We start from the raw sequence: 19329 nt of genomic DNA on the forward strand, positions 1-19329 counted from the left end.
GTTTTGTTCAGATAGTCACTTCTGGAAAGTTCTTCATACACCCACACCCACACCCCAGCACCATCACCATCACCACCATCAGACTGCTTGTTCACTCTGGAGAATACCAAAATGAACAAGACAAGGTCACAGACCTTAATAAACCAATCTAGTAATGGACAGAAAGAGAAAAGGCAGAATTATGAGGCAGAGGTGGGGTGGTGATCAGAAAATGTTTGTTGTAAATTCATTGGATGAATCTTGTGCATAATAAGGTTTAAGAACTGCATTCACTCCCCTCCACCCCCATCCCTGCAAATCAAAAAAGGCAATAAATGACTAAGTCATCTACTCAAAAAACAAACAAAAAAGACTCACCATTGGATCACTCACATTACCACTACAACTGTACTGTGTATCACTGTATAAATCAAATCTACCTATACATTCAAATGTTGGCAAAAACCATAAACTACTATTAAAAGAACTAGAAATCAGAAAGTCCAATTACTGCCACTTAATTTAAATAAGAATAAAACTCCTGCATGCCGATTACTTCAGAAAGTAATTAGAATAATTAAATGAAAATATACATGAATAGGTGCTTTAAAAACTTAATATTATACTACTGCTCAAGGAACAGCTCTGGTTTTAACGTTTATTTATTTTTAAGAGACAGAGAGAGACAGAGCATGAGTTGGGGAGGAGCAGAGAGAGATGGAGACACAGCATCTGAAGCAGGCTCCAGGCTCTGAGCTGTCAGCTCACGGCCCAATGCAGGGCTTGAACCCACAAATCATGAGATCATGACCTGAGCCAAAGCCAGATGCTTAATCAACTGAGCTACCCAGGCGCCCCTGGTTTTAATATCCCCAGTAAATAAGACTCTGTCAGGAATAAAATGGGCAATGAACTACCATTGGCTGGATTTTAAAAATCAATTTTTAGGCTCCCGGAAAACTCACGCATGAGTAGAAATGTTTGCCAAGGTGCACATCTCTCTCAGTGGCTATAGGTGATGACATTGTTTTGCATAGCTACAATATTGCTTGCATATTTTATATAAATATTATCCCTACACTCATAGCCTTCTGCATTTTTAGTTCAAGATAAAGTTTTTTCAGATTTATCTAGGCTCATATACATAGCTCTATATAGTTCATAGATGTATGTTTTTAACTCCTATGCAGTACTCCATCATAAAATAAACTTTCTTTTTTCCCAATTGAAGAATAGAGTGTTTCCACTATTTTGCTATTAAAATATCTCAACGACCACAGCTTCCACGTCTCCCTAGAAAGGTGCAGGAGTCTCTAGAGTACACACATATCTAGTGGAATGCTGGCTAGTGAGGGATGGTCGATTTTACCTGATATTGCCAAAAGGTTCTCCAAGATAATTGCACCAATTTATATTCTCACCAAAAGTGAATAAAAACAACTTCTCTACATCTTCCTCAACACTTGATACTTTTAGATTCATATTCTGATGGTTATGGATCACATTTCCTAACTATTAATGAGATTCATATGCTTAATGGCCATTTGGGTTTCCAGCTCTGTGAATTGCCTACAATTATCCTCAATTTTTCTATTAGGTTGTCTTTCTTATTGATTTACAGGAGTGTTCATATAACCTAGATTTTAATTCTTGTAGGATACAGACTATTGCCAGTAATCCTACCTGAAAACCCACCTACAATGGCTAGAATAGACCAAAGTAATTTTTCCCACATAAGTATGTAAGTAGGTGATCTGTAACTGATGTAGCCAGTCAAGAATATCATGACAGAACTTCCTGCCCTGCCATCTTGAACATGTAGCTTCAACTTACTGGTTGCAACAAAGCTACTGCAGCTCTAAACATGATACCCACATCCAGGCAGGGGGCAAAACAGGAAAAAAAAGACCAGACCCCACATTCAGAGAGCAAAGCTCTTCCAGAAATTCTTAGCTTACCTCTCATTGCCCGCCACTGATGACCTCTGAAGGACATCAAAGGAGACAGCCATTTATTTAAATGGACACAAAATTAAGGTTGTGTTAGTAAAGAAAGGAAGGCAACTAACAATGTCTTACAAACATGTATTATGTATTCCACCAATCTGAGCCTTGTCTTTCCAAAGTAATATATTTTCTTGTATGGAAGTTTATTTTAATAGAGTCAAAATTTCTCAATCTTTTTCTTTATAATTTGCATTTTCTGTGTTCCCTATTCCCCAACAATGCTCATATTTTCACCTAAAAATGTTAAAGACTGGCTTTATGCCTTTAACTGTATAACGCATCAATAATGAATGTTTGTGTATGGTATGAAGCAGGAAATGAAATTTCACTCCCCCCCGCCCCATATGGACAATCAATAGATGTACAGACCTTGCTTCTTTAATATAGTTCACCTTTCCCCACTGATTTAGACCATCACTTCTATAATCTAACAAGTTTTCTTATTTTGGTTTACATCAAGTTTCTGTGCTTATATTGGTTTATATCAGGATCACTGGCTTAATTATCTATCCTTGCCACAGCAGGTTTAATAACTTTGATATGTGTGGTAGGGCAAGTCTTCCCAACTTGTTCTTCTTCAAAATTAGTTTCGCTATTCTTGAACACATGTTCATTTGCATATGAATTTTAGATAAAATCTATTAAAGGAATCGGAAATGGTGTATGATTCCGGCATTCATTTTTTTTTAAGTTTATTTATTTATGTTGAGAGAGAGTGAGCACGTGCAAGCAGGGGAGGGGCAGAGAGAGAGAGAGAGAGAGAGAGAGAGAGAGAGAGAATACCAAGCAGGCCCCGCACTGTCAGTACGTAGCTGGATGCGGCTCAAACTCACTAACTGTGAGATCATGACCTAAGCTGAAATCAAGAGCCAGATACCCAACTGACTGAGCCACCCAGGAGCCCCTATTTCAGCATTCTCGAAATGCTACTGGGTCCTACTATATATTTATGAGCAACATTAGCCTGTAACTTTCTTTTCTTTTTTCCCCACTATTCTGATCAGTATTTATTATCACGGTTATGTTGGCCTTCAACTTTTTTTTTTAAATGTTCACTTATTTTTGAGGAGAGGGGAGGGAAGACAGAGAGGGAGAGAGAGAATCTGAAGCAGGCTCCGCACAGTCAAAACAGATCCCAATGTGGGGTTCAAACCCACGAACCATGAGATCATGACCAGAGCTGAAGTCGGACGCTCAACCAATTGAGCCACCCAGGCACCCGGCCTTCAACTTTTAAAAAGAATGCTTTAATACTACATTCTGGAAAAGTAAGAAAATTTTTGTTACATGGTGGTATGAAAATACTTTCCTATAGTTGAGGCCCAGTAACTCATATTTTAAAATCTTTTTTATGATTATTAACTTCAAAGATTTTCTATGTCTTCTGGAGGAAAACATTTATATTTTCCTGGGAATGTTTCTATTTTATTGGTTAATTTCTAAATTATTACAGAGGTATATCTTTACAATGTCTTCTAGTCTAAGAGTATAAAAGTTTTCTCTCATTCTTTTTTCAGTAGCTAAAATAGCTAAAGGTTTTCCTGTACTGAGTGACTTCCCTATCCTTCCTCCCCACAACACACCATTAGCTCTTAGATTTCATTTATATTTTTTTCTCTTCCAATTTTTGTTCACGTCATTAACTCTCTCTTCCTTATTTACTGGGGCTTATTCTTGGTTCTCTTTCTATTGTCTTAAATATAATGTTCATTTCCATTTTTTTTTTATTTAATATGACAGTAATTTAAAACTATGAATGTCAGGTATGAATGTCAGCCAGCACCTGGCTGGCTCAGTCGGTACAGCATGATCTTGAGTCGTGAGTTTGAGCCCCACACGTTGAGGGTAGAGTTCACTTTTAAAAAATAAATAAATAAAGTTATGAATGTCTGATTACAGCTCCTGCAGCCTCTCTCAAGTTTTGCTATGTAGTGTTCTCCTTGCTACTATGTTCTAAAATAATCTGTAATTCCAGCTTCTATATTCTCCTTGACCCAAAGTGGTTTCCTCTCCCTTTCTATTACTTACCCACATTCCAAGATGCTACCAACACTGGAGTTAACCATAATTGAATGAAATGACAGTAAAAAGACCAATGAATTGGTTTTCTATGCTAAATATCTACAGTATGTTTGGCGAGAGATGCCAATCAGCAATTCAGGCTCCAAGTCAGATAGCCCATCACTGATGTTTACAGTTGAAGTTCCTCAGTTTACTGATGGGATTTCCCACAACCCTCAGCTCTTCACTCACTGTGCTGCTCATGCTCTGGGAACCGTTCTGAAGCTCACTCTTGTTCCCTTTCTCATCACTTCACGTGGTTTATATAGTGAGTGTTGGAATCCTGACACAGCAACTCACCCAGAAGAGTACCATTTCAGCAAGGATCATCTCAAGATTAGAGGACTTCTATGTAATATGCTGGTGGTTCTATCTGTTAGAAACTATGGCAAACAGGGCGCCTGGGTGGCTCAGTCGGTTAAACATCCAACTTCGGCTCGGGTCATGATCTCACAGTCCATGAGTTTGCGCCCCACATCGGGCTCTCTGCTGACAGCTCGGAGCCTGGAGCCTGCTTCAAATTCTGTGTCTCCCTCTCTCTCTGCCGCTCCCCTGCTCATGCTCTCACTCTCTCAAAAATATACAAACATTAAAAAAAAAAAAAAGAAAGAAAGAAACTATAGCGAACAAGAATTACTGAAAAATATTTTAAAACCCTACATAGACTCGAAGAACCGCATTCCAATGCCCTCTTGAGCAAAACCCTGACCAAACACACCAAATTTTTCTGATACAAAACGGAAAAATTAATTAGAAAAGTTAAGGAAGGTATACACCCAACTACATGGCAACATTGTTTTCTAAAAAAGAAAAAACAAGCCAAACCTCAGGAAACAGGGAATCCTCTCTAAAAAGAAAAAGGAAAAGTAATGGTAACAAAAATAGTAAGATCATCAGCTAATACTTCCTAAACACTTCCCATGCACGAGGCATTCTTCTAACAGTTCTTGCTGATACTAATTTAATCCTTACAAAAACACTATGAAATAGGCATTATTCTTGTTCTCATTTCATGGATGATGAAAGTAAGGCACACAACTGCTAAGTGACAAATCCCGGCACTGTGGCTCCAGGAGTGATCCTCATCACTACACGATGCACCACCTAAATGCTCCATGCTTTTTACTGTCTCCTATAGATAATTCTCCATCTGCTTTATATTCAAATCTCCATGGTCTCTCATCAAAGGGAACAATCTCTTAATTGCTTTATTTATCTTCATAAATTGCTAACATGCTTGCGTTCAAAGCCTGGCTCAACCAGTTAGCTGCCGCGCAAGTGATTGAATCTCCTTTCCTCAGTTTCCTCATCTTCAAAATAAAAATCACTGATAGCACCAATCTCGTAAACTGAGTGTGTGCTTTAAATAAATTGAAACGTTCTAGTTATATTACAGTACCTGTACAGGTGAGCAATCTGTGTTAGCTGCCATAATAAGAACAGTGTAATCACTGTTATCAGCCATTGTTCCTAGGGGGTATTTTCTTCCAGTTATAAATAATATAATATAGAAGCCTTTTAAAAATCTGTTAAAAATTGGATCTTGTAAAACCAACCTCTTGTGGATATCACAGATATTAAGTAATCAAATATGGCTATGGATAAAATTCTTGTGACATCATATCAGATTTGATTCTAGAACATGATTCCCATGAAAACAGGAATTACTGTCTGTTTTGTAAGTCATTCTATTCCCATTACCTACAAACGTTTGGCAAGGACACATATTTGCTGAAATTTATAAATGAGTTGAAAAGCGCTTAATCTCAAACAAGTTAGAAGGAAAGGAAAATGCTACATCCTAGAAAACTATGCTATAGATAAAAATTTTTATACAAAAAGTATAAAGCAATCCTTCCACATTAATAAATGATATACTGCTATTTTAATACCTATATGTAATTACCTGAAAGATTTTATAATTTTACCTACTACTGCCTTAAATGTTTACACAATCACAATGACCCAAAAATCATTTGAAGGATGTAAACAACTTTACTATGTATTTCTTTTCCTGTTGTCTTTCATTTTCCCTCTAAAATTAGTTCCACCTAATCTCTAGTGAGCCCAAGTTTTCAGTGGTTACAAATACAAACTTCCCTTTCCTGAAAAGAACTCTATGTCTACAGGAATATTTAACTTTCTTTTCATATCAAATAAATAAACCTTTATAAAAACAAATATTGGAGAAAGCTGCCAGTTTATAAGTGGCAGTCAGCCATTATTATTTAACTCATTCAGGATCTATTTATTGAACCCTCCCTATGACTCGAGCATTGGGCTAAACTGAGGAAAAAGGAGGAAGGTAGGACGTGGCCCTCATTCTCGAAGCACTCCCAGTCACCGTTAGAGATGCAAACACATAATTACAAAGCAATCCGAGAGGTCTACAACATAGGCAGAATCACTGAGGAAGGGGAGACACCCTGAGGAAGGGGGGAGAGCAGTGCCAGGAAACTTCACTAGGATGCCCACTTTTCCAATTCAGTTTGGAAGGTCGGTAGAAGTTTGACAGGTGAGGACAAGGAAAAACAGGCACAGGGAATAATAGATACAGGAGCCCAAGCCACAGAACAATATGGCGTCATGAGGAAAATGAGTAATCTGTAATTTGGTATCATGGGAGTGTAGGGTTTATGGTTGAGATTACTGGGAAATGAGAAAGCAGAGCAGCACGAAGGAGGGGTGTGCATTAACAAAGGTCTCACATCCAGGCCAAGGAAGAGGCTAAGGCGCTACTAAACATCCCCTGCTCACGAGGTTCCCATTTCTGTCATAGAATGACATGTGACAGATGGTGAATGAGTAGCACCCTGAGTCAAAGCACTCATGGCAACTATGAGAGCTGCTCACTAGCACAGGACAATTTCTCTCTGAACAATCAAGATCCCCAAGGAGAATGAGCAGTCTCTGAGGGCAGGGACCACCATGTCTTATTTATACCCCGAAAGGCTCCAGCTACCATTCTTTTATTAGCAGATGTCAAGTGCCTAGTAAGCACTAGAAATTACACTGAGCACTGGATACTCACGGCTCTATATACTGTCTCATCCCAACCAATCTCAGGGCCTCTCTGAGGAAGTGGTATACCTGAGGAAAAGCGAAGAGCCAGTCTGTAGGATTTTCAGTTCCCATCCTCTACTTATATTCTCGGCTGATGTTTTAACAATAACAAACCTCTTCCTTAACACACCTCTATTTAGATTCAAAGCCATCCTTCTTCTGATCCCTAGTCCACTTCCCCTCTACTCCTCCTTCTCTCTGGGTATCATTCCAAAACAGTCCAGCCCATTTCCATCCCCACTGGAGGCCTCATTCTACTCTGCTTACTTCGAATTTTTGTTTTTGTTTTTTAAGCCATATGCTTTTTTTTTTTTAAGTTTATTTTATTTTGAGAGAGACAGAGAGAATGTCAGTGGGGAGGGAGGGAGCAGACAGGGAGAGGAAGAGAAAGAATCCCAAGCAGGCTCTGTGCTGTCAGGGCAGAGCCCAAAGTGGGGCTCAATTTCTCTCAAAATCAAGAGTCAATGCTTAACCAACTGAGGCATCCAGGCGCCGCAAGCCATATGCTTTTTTATTGCTTTTCTATAAATTATCTAATTGAGAGGCAATGCCACTGTAGTAGTTAGGAGTGTAAGCTCAGTCCTAACTCTGACTTTGGTAAGTATGCTATCTTGGGTGCCACTCTCAGCCTACTTCCTCTCCTATATGCTAGGGATAGGGGTATCTAATTCCTAATTTGTTTTGAAGATTAAATGAGATCGTGCATACAAAAGTATTTAGGGTAACACCACAATGTTAGCTATTCTATTATTAATCATTAAACCAACATCCTAAGTAACTTAAAGCATTATTTCACTTTTTTAAACAGACTTGTTCAAGACCAGCTATCCATTAATCTTAATATAGACTGTCCAAACATACATTTCTGCCCTTAATCAATCACCAAAGTCACAGTATCAAATCCCTGGCCTGTATTTATCTCCACTTGGATCAATCATCTCCCCACAACACCAACTTTCCCTTGGGCTTTTGCTTCCAAGTTGCCTCTAACTCCTTCTTCTCCTTCACCCACATTTGTCCTAACTAGAATCTGTCACCTGTTCTTTGCAAAGGTTGGTAGATTCATTCCTCTGTCTTTATTCCCACAGTAGTCCCTTAAGGTATAGAAATACTATACAAGCAGGGCGCCTGGGTGGCTCCGTCGGTTAAGCATCCGGCTCTTGATTTCGGCTCAGGTCATGATCTCACAGTTTGTGAGTTCAAGCCCCACATCAGGCTCCACACTGACAGTGGGATTCTCTCTCTCTCTGTCTCTCTGCCCCCCCCCCCCTTGCTCATGCTCTCTCTCTCTCTCTCTCTCAAAATAAATAAATAAAACTTAAAAAAAAAAAAAAAAGAAAGAAAGAAATACTGTACAAGCAGCAAAGCAAGCTGAAAACCAGAAAGTCACTGTGAGTAGAAGCCAAACCCCTGAGCCGCCCTCCTGGTTTTCCTCCCTGCTAGCAATCTTGGTCTATTTCAAACTCTATGCTGTTCATAAGGGCAAAAGGAAACCTAAATATAAGATTATCCTCTAATAACATCAAAAAATCATTACAAAGTGCATCAAAGCAATGCTGTGCAAAATCACCTAAAAGATACCAAATGGCCCCTGGGTCACTAAGACTTGAGGCATGAGGACTGAAATTAGTAAAATGACTTAAGAAAAGTTTGTCAATTTTGAGAGTGGTCAGCAATGAGGAGACATTCAGAGGGAGAGAGTATGTGGTCAGACTGACCCACATACTAGTCCCTTCAAGAAGAGCCTTGTTGTGAGGACACATGAGGGCAGGGACTGGGTCCATTTTGTTGATGCTGTATGAACACACAAAGCACCAAGCCCAGCTACAGGCACATAACCGATTCATAACATAGCAAAGAGTTACCCACAAACCTCTGAAGCATTATAACCAACCTTCGAGTTCTGAACCCACCCTCACAACTCACTTCCTGACAATGAGCCAGGTGGCCGACAAGCAAGACGAGACAGGATGATGTGAATATTCCTCTTGCCCACTATATTTCCCACTGTAAGTTAATAAATTGCACTCTACCCATTTGGACTCGCCCATGTCTTTTAAAGGTTCGTTATTCATTTGTCTATGAGAGTTGGGTTTGATTTTTGGTTTTCTTGCTTGGTGGGGGAGAAGGAAGGGCAGTATTTGGCTCCCCCAAGCCCCATCAGTCGCAGGATACTGACGTGACAAATCGAATCTGTGTCTGTAAGGCAGACAGGTTCAAACTCTGGGCTCAAGTGAATCAAACAACATAAATGTCATACTGTGAGGAAGCCAAAGTGTGTCACTAACTTGTCTCTCCTGGGGCACAATGCCAATTGAGGCCTCTCTCCCACATCATCCTGCACATCTCTGCCAAATCCTATCCACCTTTTTAAATGTTATTTTCATTTTGCCATCACTTACCAGCTACAATGGCTCCCTTGTCGTCTCTTTCAAATCGGATTTCAACTCCTCCAGTTTGTCGGGAAGGCCCTCTGCCTGGTCCTCTAGCCAGTCTGCAGTCAAGTCTTGGCACTGATGGCCGTATCCCCTCCATTTAGCCGTCCCCACCCCCTTTTCCAATCTAATTCATCAATTCTTCCAAACTTCGTCCCTTACTATAAACTCTTCCAGGTACCTCAATAATACACATCACTGGTCTTAAAATTACTCTGTCATTGTTTTACCTACTTAGCTCATTATCTAACATTATAAAAGCTCAAATACAAGAATTCTTACCACTTTTCTATCCCTCATTCCAAGTACATACTGGGTATGGGGCTAGACAAAATACAGGAAAAATACATGTTTTCCCAATAAATGGAAAGCACCCGATGAAAACCAAATAGTAAAAAGATCAACTTCTTGTCTGTAAACAGCGTTGGGTTTGAAATTCTCTTCTTTCTACAAGGCAGCACCATTAGATGTAACTGATTCCTTTAATCTGAAGTGTACTTAATCAAAACAGCAAGGCCTATAATCTAGACTCCCATCCAAGTAGGTATTTTAATACAGCAAAAGCTGACAATAAAGCAAATACGCTTCCTTTCCACAGGGAAGAGTGTTTCCAGGCCCCAACATAACTGCTACAACTCCCCCTGGGACATAGCAGATTGAGTCACGGCAGGCTGTAGCCTAGCAAGTCAAACAATTATTACCCATTACCTCACAAACCTGCAGAGACACAAGTGTTTGCCAAAAAGATACAGGGCCAGTGGTGAACACAGCCAATGATTAATAGTGGCTCCACGAGCCAAACGTCACAGCAACAGGACTGGCATCGCTCCGAAGAGTTCATAATGACATTACGTCAGCAAAAATGAAATGCTTATGTGATTTAAGTTCTCGTCCCAATGTTTATCGCAAGAAAACACTTCACTAAAGGAGAGCAGCTTCTTCATCTTTTTTAAATAAATGGATAAGCTCTGGAGACCTTTCATCCTTATTCAATTTTCATACCATATAGTGATCAACCCTTTCTGCATTGCACCAGGAAAACATGTAAAAGAAAAAAAACAAACTGTAATGACTTTTCATAACAATAGTTTACAAAGCTGTGTGCATGTAATTTCCTGGGTAAATATGTGTTTAAAGCCAGCACTGCCTTAAGATGGTTCCCCAACTGGGATACCTTCAGTTTATTAAGCCCTTGCCCCCCATTCGACAAAAATGTACTGAGTTCCTATGCTAGGAATTAGAGATTTAATGATGAACATGAGTTTGATTTCCCCCACAAAATTAAAAAAGAATTCTTGGGGTGCCTGGGTGACTCAGTTGGTTAAGCAACTGTTAATTTCGGTTCAGGTCATGATCTCACAGTTTGTGGGACCGAGGCCCATGTCAGGGTCTGTGCTGACAGCATGCAGCCTGCTTGGGATTCTCTCTCTCTCTCTCTCTCTCTCTCTCTCACTCCCCCCCCCTTTTCTGCCCCTCCCCTGCTCACATGCACACGTATTCTCTCTCTCAAAAATAAATAAATAAGCTTAAAAAAATTCTCTAGAAAGTATCTATTCATGTTTCCAAGAGTCTTGCAATATTCAAAGGTCAATTCAAATTTCTGCTGATATCCAATTTTAAATAGTTCATCCCAAACTGCCAGGACTTGAAATATTTCCAAGGAAAGCAAAGTGAAAATTCTGTACCATAACTTCTATCATAAGTGCCTAAGCAAAATTCAAATATCAACCATGTAGTATGCTGATTTGCTTACTACAAAAATAATTTCAAAAGATCTGACCAAAAAATGGTAACAGATAACAGAAAACCAGTTTGCCAATATGTTTTTATAAATTAGATATTGGAGTTTAAAAGTTAACACAATTCACGAAGATTTGTCCTTCATTACTGCTTTGAACAAAGAGATGATAGCAAATCAGAACTACTAATCACCAACTACTTTAGAACACTGGAATTACTGACACCTTCAAAGAATTAATATCTGTTTTACTATTTCCACAGGGGGGAAAAATAATTATTAGGCCCCTTGGAAAAGTATAAGCTAAAGGAGTCCTCTGCCACATGGGCAAAGTGGTTTTCTGTTCTGTGTACAAAACTCATTTCCTCTTCGGAGACTACCTAATCTTGTGCTACTTGTCAATAACGGACTGGGTCATCCCTCAGTGCGACGATTTTGCTCTCCGGAAAATACAGCAATGAAATAAAATATCCCATTATCTGATGCTCAGTACATACTAGCCTATACAAAAAGTAGACTCTAACGGATTTATTATTTTAAAAGGGAAAAGGTTAACTATAAACATATGATGAAACTGTTAAATTTGATACGGTACTTTGAACACTAAGACACTACACTAAAGTACATGTCTCTCACTGATATAGCTCTCAGACAACAGTTTTTATGTCTCCATAATCAGAAGAAAAGATTATGTAGTACCTAAATCATACACTAGATAATCTAAATCATGCACCAAATTATACCAGTTTCGTGGAACATTATCCAGAGTACATTACCTACTACAGGTATACAAAAAATTACACATATATTTTTCTCTTCATTATTACTCCCCAAACATACTTAATCAAGTGACTGAAATTTTATAAATAATAATTATTTGAAGCAACGTTTCTCACCCCCAAATAATCTGAATTTGTCATATCTTTATTCCCTGTGTTCCCAATTCTCCACATGTCCTATGAAAGTCTTGCTGCATTTGTGAGTGGCCAAATTACTCTGGGTACCCCCATAAAGAATACTCAACTCAGATGGAGTGCTACAAAGTGAAAAAGGAGCTCCTCTTCAGGTAGCATGATTCTCTCTCATGTTTTGATCAGTTGTTTTTATCTAAGAACAAACATTTCATCCTTTCCTTCCCATCAGTATAACTCATTAGTGATAACACTGGAGAAAGAATACCAAAGGGAAAAAGAAATTCAACATTCCATATTTACATGCATATCCTCCTCCCTAATATCTGTCTCTCCTTTCCAAAATTCTGGTACGGAAATACAAGACTATCTCCTTATGACTCATTTTCCCCTTTGGGGAGCTATACTTGGGAAAAGCATCAAGTGAATGTAAGGGCTTATTTGCTTAGGACTGAAAGCTTAACAGTTGAGTGTTATGGTGCAAAACTCTGAATGTATCACCCCACCCCTCTCCCCTCTTGAGCAGTTATGAAAAGGCATTGTTAGTCAACTCCACTAGTCAAATTCTGAAGAATGATCTGGGCAAACAGCACATTAATCATTGTTCTTTAAAAAGCTAAATCCACATTCTACAGTTTTATCCTATGGAAATAAATGTTTAAGAACATGCAGAAAGGATGAGAGCTATCACAGCTCTATTTTTAAATTGCCAAGTTGATTCCAGAAATTAACAGTGTATTTCCCTCCGTGGAATCCTGATTCACATGTCAAAGAATGACTTAGATTTTACACATTTACTTTGGAAACTCTGAGATGCCTGTCAAATTACAAAGCAACTGCATAAACATTCCAGGGACATTTAACTGCTACCAAACTGCTAGAAGTTGATCTTTACTAGGCCCACAGCTGTTGGTGTCATACTCACTACCTAACGTCTGACCCAAGATTTGATTGTTCTGAGCCCTTCATCCAACAAGGAAATCCTCAGGGGAGGATTTGTTTTGTTTTGTTTTTTCCATGCAGCACCCCCAACCCGATGAGGATAACAGGTGGACTGAAGCCATACACAAACATGAGTATGCTCTCTCTCTCTCTCATTCACACACACACACACACACACACACACACACACACACACACACGCACACACCCCTATTCAAAGCCACTGTTTGAAGTTCTTCAACTACTTAACAAAAGGCTCAGGGGCCTACTATGGAGAGTAAGGATTCCACTATCAGCGGCTCCAGACCAGAGGCTGAGAGAAGGGATGTCCTGAAGGGCAAAGCCAACAAGAGGCAAAGATGGACTGCAAGCGCTGAGCGACTACAGAGCCTGATCCCTTCCACTGGGCAGGGCTCACTGACCCTCCCTGTGGTGTGAACCTCCTGTTCTCACCATCGCCTTTCCAAGTCTTGGCTTTAAAGCATTTATAAGCAACTATTATAGCAGGTGCTCCATAAATTGCCAAAACTACATCAACAGACTTTTTTTTTAAGTTTATTTATTTATTTTGAGAGAAAGAGAGAGAGCTAGAGCATGAGCTGGGGAGGGGCAGAGAGAGGGAGAGAGAATCCCAAGCAGGCTCTGCACTGTCAGCACGGAGCCTGACATAGGGCTTGAATTTCCAAATCATGAGATCATGACCTGAGTTGAAATCAAGTCAGACACTTAACCGACTGAGCCACCCAGGCACCCAGCATCAAAAGATTTCTACTAAAAGTATGTCTCCATTGCCTAATAGCCAGAACTTACTTGTACTACATCTGTTGTATCTTCTAAAGGCAGAAAGTTACTGACAAGTCATTTTTATGTAAGCTTTCCTTTGTATGGTAGTAAGATCAAAGTAAAATATGCCATCTCCCTTGTATATTTTAGATCCTCAGATAGCCCCTCTTTAAAATGCACTGCATTTAAATAGATAATTTCTCAACCACTTATCTCAGCATTAAATAATTTCCTTAATCTGAGTCATTTATATAATGCCTCCACCAGATTCATCCTTTAAAAATGTACATGTAGTCAAATATAATTACATGTATATGGCAACAGCTGCTAAGAAATTAAATGACACCCTTCGCCTGGAGATGCCAAAGGCTCTAACTAATTCAAAAGTTTACAAAGAATGGTAGAAAATATTATAATGTAGTACAATGCTAAATACCTAGTAGACACCTCCAAAAAAAGGCAAAACGATTGGATTGTTGGTTTAAATCTTAACTTAAAGAGATTTACCCAGGGGTGCCTGATTGGCTCAGTCGGTGGAGAGTGCAGCTCTTGGTCTCAGGTTTGTGAGTTCAAGCCCCACATTAGGTGTAGAGATTAAAAATAAAGTATTAAAAAAAAGAGAGAGAGAGAGATTTACCAAAATGTGCATTTGGACTAATGGGTAGAAAAGTAAGCAAACAGGTAAGAAAGAGAAAACATACCATGATTAAACAAACAGGCATGAGAAAGTAAGCTACCTAAGTAACAGCAATGGACAAAAACAAAAAATACCATAGAAAAGACTGACTAGGGAACCAAACTTGCTCTGAAATAGTTAAACATGCATGTAGTAAATTCAACAGGTTTGTGCCAATAAGCAGGTTGAGAGAATAGAAGCTAATTTCTAAGCATTAGAATCATCTGACTTTATTAACTGCAAATTTTACTAACAACAAATTAAATCCAATTCTTGGCCAATGTTACACTTCAAAACTTCCTGATTTCCTCATCCAATTCTTCCATTATATTAATTGACCCCCAAAAAAGAAAATAATTTATAAACATATTCACTGAAAATTCAGTACAATTATAAACATTTATAACCAAAACAATAAATAAAGAATTCAATCCATGAGTGACTAATTACATTCTCTAAAATGAACCACGGAAATGATGCATGTCTTCTCCAAGATTCTGACCATGATGCTCTGTCTCCTCAGTGTCTCTCCAGTTGAAGGCAGCATTTAATGAAGTATACAAGTGAAATTCAGAATAAAATTTCTATTTAAATATTCACATTGGCAGAAGATACATTTCCCTCTTTAAATGCCGTGAAATGATTTCATGAGGAAGAAAAAGGCATCACCACACACGACAAAGAACACTTACTTACTTCAAAGGGATGTGTAAGGGAAAGAGGAAACAGGCCTGTTTTGACAATACAGCAAATCTCGAAATGGCTGCAACTCTGAGAAAGATGTCCCTAAAACCACATTTGCAGAGAAAACCACTCAAAGAAATGCTTACTAGATAAACCCTTGACCAAGTACATGTACTAAATAGTTTTCTGTGCATTATCATATTAAAAATGACAGAAAAGGGGCGCCTGGGTGGCGCAGTCAGTTAAGCGTCCGACTTCAGCCAGGTCACGATCTCGCGGTCCGGGAGTTCAAGCCCCGCGTCGGGCTCTGGGCTGATGGCTCAGAGCCTGGAGCCTGTTTCCGATTCTGTCTCCCTCTCTCTCTGCCCCTCCCCCGTTCATGCTCTGTCTCTCTCTGTCCCAAAAATAAATAAACATTGAAAAAAAAAAAAATTCTTAAAAATGACAGAAAAGGTAACAGCCTTAGGACAGCACAACGATGCTGGTTTAAAAGGGTTTAGCAGAGCCCTTTAAAAAGCTGCGGAACAGTACAAGGGACTCAGCCTTCCTTCATTTACTTTCATCCATAAAATACAGTGTCATGTATCTCCTACCTCCTTTCGGCTCCTGAGAAAGTGAGGGGAATAAAAGAAAGAACAATTTTGGTCCCTCTGAAGGAAGTTTTTTATAGAAACCTTTTATTTTTCTCACGATTCAAAAACTGGCTTGCACAGGTCACAGTATCTCAGTGGGCCAAAGTAAAAAAATAAATGGCACTATCCACTCTACAGGGTATTTTCAGCTTCATACTTTAATCTCAAGAACCAATGGAGCAGGACAACCTCACCTCAGATTATTACAGGCTGGGCCAATTTGCCAGATTAGAACTTTAAAATCTAAATTGTATTTACTACACTACTTACTGTCCCAAATCACAGAGAACTTATATTTGGAAGAACTATATGAAAGATGTTTTCTTAGCCACCAGCCCTGCCAAAATAATATGTGTGTGTGTGTGTGTGTGTGTGTGTGTGTGTGTGTGTATATATACACACACATATATATACATACACATATATATACATACATATATATACATACATATATATGTATGTGTGTATATGTACGTGTGTGTGTGTATATATATATATATATGTGTGTGTGTATATATATATATATATATATATGTATATATACATATATATACATGCCAATGTTGAGGTAAGGATACTTACCTCATAATGGTACCTCCTTATTCACACTACCTTTAAAACTCAAGGACCAGGGCGCCTGGATCAGCTCAGGTCACGATCTCGCAGTTCATGGGTTCGAGCCCCGCGTCGGACTCTATGCTGACAGCTCAGAGCCTGGAGCCTGTTTCAGATTCTGTGTTTCCCTCTCTTTCTGACCCTCCCCCGTTCATTCTCTATCTCTCTCTGTCTCAAAAATAAATAAACGTTAGAAGTAAATAAATAAATAAAAATAAAAATCAAGGACTAACAACTCAACAACAAAAAAATAAACAACCTAAATAAAAAAAGAAAAAGAAAAAGAAAAGAAAAAAGCAGGGGGTGGGGGGAAGGCCTTGAATAGACATTTCTCCAAAGAAGATATACAAATAGCCAATCAGTACATGAAAAGATGCTCAACATTAAGGAAATGCAAATCAAAACCATCTTCATACCCTTTAGGATGGCTATTATAATTTTTGAAGGGAAAATAAGTGTAGACAAAGATTTGGTGCAATTAGAACCCTCTGAATTGCTTGTGGGAATGTAAAATGGTATAGCCACTTTAGAAGACAGTTTGATGGATCCTCAAAAATTTAAGAATCACCATACGACCCTGCAATTCCTCTCCTAGGTATATACCCAAAAGAACTCAAAGGAGGAACCAAATACTCACTCATACACCAATATTCATAGGAGTATTACTCTCAATAGCCAAGAGGAAGAAACATAAATGTCCATCAATAGATGAGTGGATAAACAAAATGTGGTATAACATACAATGGAATATTATTCAGTCCTAAAAAGGAATGAAATTGTCACATTATAACATACAGGAACCTTGAAAACATGACGCTTAATGAAATGAGCCAGACACAAAGGACAAATAGTATACGATTCTCCTTACATGAAATTCCTAGAATAGGCAAATTCAGAGACAAAGTAAAAAAAATAAAGGTTACATCAGGTTGGAGAAAAGGACAAAGGAGGAATTACTGTTTCGTGAGTATGGAGTCTATGTTTGGAATGATGAAAAAGATCTGGAAATATGTAGTAGTGTTAGTTGTATATTGTGAATATACTTCACTAAACTGAACACCACAAAATGGTTAAAAGGGTAAGTTTTATGTACTGTTTAATATATTTTACGTATATTTCACCACAACAATAAAACTCAAGGGCTAAATCTATAGTCACCGACAATTGAAGGCATAAGCTCAGAAAGAACTGTTAGAACATCCCCTAGTGAATACAGTGAACCATAAAGTCAGCATGCCAGCTTGTAATACAGATCAGGTTTAATACTGTTGCTGACTGACAACAGAGACCTATTCTCCCAAGCAAATGAGAATAATACCTGTGGTTTCAGATCTGCCAGAAACAAGCCATGAATATGATATCTGGATGACCAACATACTTGGGGGGTGGAGGGAAAGGATATAATCCAACTCATGAGAAGTCAGAAATGAAGTTCAGAGTTACCTTTCCAAGACCCTGCAATCAGTTAATGATAAAACAATGACTAGAGCAACCCAGGCCTCTTTCTCTTAAGCCAGCACTTTCCTATATTCTGTTTAGTCTGACCATGTTACTTACCCTCCCTCTCAAGATATAGATACCATTCATTTTTAGAAAGCTTATTCAGGAGAGCCTGGGTGGCTCAGTTGGTTAAGCGTCTGACCCTTGATTTCGGCTTAGGTCATGATCTCACGGTTCACGAGTTCGAGCCCCGAGCCAGGCTCTGCTAATGGCGTGGAGGCTGCTTGGGATTGTCTCTGCCACTCCTGCACTTTCTCTGTCTCTGTCTCTCTCTCTTGAAACTAAATAAACTTAAAAAAAGAGTCTCATGAAAGAAGATTCCCTCTACCACTCGCAATCCTTCTCTTAAAAAAGAAAAAAAAAAAAAGCTTATTCAAATGTCCTGGAAGCTGTATTTCAAAGATCACCCTATAACTCTGAAACCTACCTCTCTCAGGAGGAGTTCTCATACTCCTGATCACTAAAGAATTAATAAGCTGGCACAATATCCCCTGGAGGTGATTTCAAGAGAACAAAGAAGACGAACTTCAAATCCTAGAAAAATGGAAAACCAATATGCCTAAACAGCTTAAGGGTTTCACTTTGCTAACAGGTAGGAGGGACAAAAGAGTCTTCACATCGAAATGACTGACTACAAAAGGACAATCATTCGTGTCACCCATGTCTGTAATCAAATGTACCTGAACAGCTTAAGCAGCTCACCAGTTCGGAAGCTCTCAGTTACGGAGACAAAATCCAAGACTGTATTTGAGAAAAGAGTCCAAGAGCTTTCTTGGTTAAAAAGACCAATCCTATATGAGAAGTTATCTGCTAATACTCTAGGATAAGAGAGATTCAGGAGTACTTAAAGAAGGCAACACAACAATGAACAAAGCCAGAAACAACCATGGGCAACTGAAATGCTATTGCAAACTCTCACAGGTAAATAAATGCATAATATCTCATTACAACCATTAAACAAGGAAAGTCCTAGAACTCTCCTGCCCACAATATTCCACAGAAACTTCAATCAAACATATACTTGTGTCCCCTTCCAAGATCTAGTACCTAAAAATTTGAGAAAACCTTCCACGTCCCCACTGAACACCAATGCCTTGACCTTCAAATTGTGGTCACCAAGTTATGATTCTTCCAAGAGCAGTCACCAAATATTTACTGAGTTCTTCTGTGTTAGAGGCGATAGGGGATACAAAGACATTAGTGACCTATTCATTGTTATCAAGAGACTTATAATCCAGGGGAAAATAAAAGATGTTCACATAAAAAAAAAAAACTGAAAACAGTGTAGATGAGTTTGGCTCTGA

General features: G+C 38.8%; 1 protein-coding gene across 30 annotated transcripts in view; it reads right to left on the reverse strand.

Moving 5' to 3' along the window:
- The window catches only part of EPB41L2 (erythrocyte membrane protein band 4.1 like 2), a 220208-nt gene that overhangs the window by 176061 nt on the left and 24818 nt on the right, over positions 1 to 19329 (reverse strand). The window contains exon 1 of one of the 30 annotated variants that reach the window (XM_045499567.1): positions 7078 to 7102. The exons of the other annotated variants lie outside the window; for them this stretch is intronic. The gene's annotated coding sequence lies outside the window, so the exon portion shown is untranslated. Of the gene's footprint in view, positions 1 to 7077; positions 7103 to 19329 lie in introns of those variants that run through there. 30 annotated transcript variants of the gene reach the window in all.

Source organism: Leopardus geoffroyi, chromosome B2 (assembly GCF_018350155.1).
Source record: "Leopardus geoffroyi isolate Oge1 chromosome B2, O.geoffroyi_Oge1_pat1.0, whole genome shotgun sequence".
NCBI classification, from domain to species: domain Eukaryota; kingdom Metazoa; phylum Chordata; class Mammalia; order Carnivora; family Felidae; genus Leopardus; species Leopardus geoffroyi.